Source organism: Salvelinus sp. IW2-2015, unplaced genomic scaffold (genome assembly GCF_002910315.2).
Source record: "Salvelinus sp. IW2-2015 unplaced genomic scaffold, ASM291031v2 Un_scaffold2127, whole genome shotgun sequence".
In the NCBI taxonomy this organism is placed as follows: Eukaryota; Metazoa; Chordata; class Actinopteri; order Salmoniformes; family Salmonidae; genus Salvelinus; species Salvelinus sp. IW2-2015.
The window spans coordinates 35,272-37,480 of record NW_019943462.1 but is presented as its reverse complement, the minus strand read 5'-3'; the positions used below and the strand labels follow the sequence as shown (position 1 = coordinate 37,480).

The 2,209-nt window shown below is 40.5% G+C and overlaps 1 long non-coding RNA gene across 1 annotated transcript; it reads right to left on the bottom strand.

The window, feature by feature from the left end:
- Nucleotides 1-386: 386 nt before the first annotated feature.
- LOC139025005 (uncharacterized) lies at nucleotides 387-2,055 on the bottom strand. The gene is made up of 4 exons (XR_011476423.1): nucleotides 1,833-2,055; nucleotides 1,460-1,734; nucleotides 1,198-1,322; nucleotides 387-467 (listed from the first exon to the last, which is right to left on the bottom strand). It is a non-coding gene; the product is annotated as an uncharacterized lncRNA (long non-coding RNA).
- Between the last annotated feature and the right edge of the window lie 154 nt (nucleotides 2,056-2,209).

The following is a 2,209-nucleotide window of genomic DNA, read 5'->3' as shown; positions in this document are numbered from 1 at the left end:
GAGTGTTTGCCTTGTTACAGTTAAATTGGTTAACGAACATTTAGGAAACTATTTCCTTCAACAGTTTTTGACTGAGGCTGCGTTGAACCACTGAAAATAACAACTTAACTTCCCTCTTTTGAGACCCATATAGCAGAGTCTGATGTACTATCTTCATGTTGACTCTGGTAAACAGGACGCTACAATGTCAGAAAACAAGTAGGACTTTTATTAATATACTTGTGTGCCTGAGTTTGAGACAAAGACAGAGAGACAGAGGCAGAGGAGGAAGTTCTGTGCACTGTGTATGTGTGTTGTGTATGTGTGTTGTCATGGTGATTTTAAAAACTTTCTCACAAATCAGTTGAGTTTCGCTGTCGCATGACATGTCATTCCATGACTTTAGAGGACTCTGATCTTCGTGTATCTCAGCACAGTCCTCGTCCCCAGTAGGACCTGCATTATCAGGCTGTTTGGCATACCAGTACCTAAAGGGTTAACAACAGTCAGATATCATGGTTATTACCAGTACCTACAGGGCAAAAAACAGTCAGATATCATGGTTAATACCCGTACGTACAGGGTTAACAACAGTCAGATATCATGGTTAATACCAGTACCTACAGGGTTAACAACAGTCAGATATCAAGGTTAATACCCGTACGTACAGTGTTAAAACAGCAGGATTTCATGGTTAATACCAGTACCTACAGGGTTAAAAACAGTCAGATATCAAGGTTAATACCAGTACCATACAGGGTTAAAACAGTCAGATATCATGGTTAATACCAGTACCTACAGGGTTAACAACAGTCAGATATCATGGTTAATACCAGTACCTACAGGGTTAAAACAGTCAGATATCATGGTTAATACCAGTAGCTACAGGGTTAAAAACAGTCAGAATCACATCATAATACTAAATAATATGTCGATATCTTGTAGTTACTTTGTTGACTGCTGCCATCAATGACAGTAACCTGCATAGAAAAAGGTTGAATGGAGCCTTATTGACAGATTAGTTATCATCTCCACCTTGTGGTCAGTAGGGTGCCGTCCACCCATTTCCAGGTCCCCTCCTTAACAGAGTCAGTCAGACCAATCCAGACTCTCTTCTTGAGGTTGAAGAGAAATGTCTGTTGTTGAGAAAGATAAATTAGCAGACGTATATGTTTGATCATATCTACCCCCTGCACACCCATTCCCTCTCCGTCTCACCTGTTCCTCTCTGCTGTTTATGATCACCAGGTCTGCTCCTCTGTCCAGACAGTCCTCTCTGCTCTCCTTCCAGGTTTTAGTCTCAGTAGACAGGAAGTACCAACTGGATGCAAACTTCTTCCAGCCTTCAGGACAGGTTTGAACATATTGATGAACATACGAATTTCCTTCAATTTATCACACTGGACACTTAATGAAAAGACACAGAATGATGATTAGTTGTGTGGGATTAATGGTAATGTATTACTGTAGGTTTACTCACTGAGATTGCTAAGCCTCAGTTAAGAAACTCTCTCTCAGTCTGTAGCTGGTCTTCTCTTTAGTCATGGTGTTGTAACTGGTCTTTAGCCGGTCTCTTCTTTTTAGTCAGGGTGTTGTAACTGGTCTGTAGCTGGTCTCTCTCTTTAGTCAGGGTGTTGTAACTGGTCTGTAGCTGGTCTCTCTCTTTAGTCAGGTTGTTGTAGCTGGTCTGTAGCTGTTCTATCTTGGCAGATGAGTTGGTCTTATAGGCTATGAAGCTCTTAGAGACCCATCATACTGTTATAACAAACACAAAGTGTATCAATAAAATAGATAATCGGGTGAATTGTAGGTGAATGATGGTGAATTGTAGGAATTCTAACTTAAGACTATACAGTAGACAGACAGGCCTATGATCCCAGCCAGTAAGAACACAGCAACCCCAGACACACTGCAGCAACTCTGGAGGATCTCTTCCCTGAGTTTATCAGGTTCTGTGGACACAGGTACTGTACATAGCATCAATGAAACACAATAACACTTTTAAAGTGATGTTTTCTCACCCCATCTCTCTTCCTGTTGAGGTGACTTGTGGTTGTTAAAGATACAGCTTCACACATTAACGAATATATAGTGTACAGCTACAGCTATCTCCTAGCCTTGCTAACGTTAGCAGCTAGCTGATGTTGTAGAATTCATATGTTTAGGACATTTGTGTAACATATACAAATTGTAATTCGTAACATGTCATACAAAATGTAAATCGGTAAAT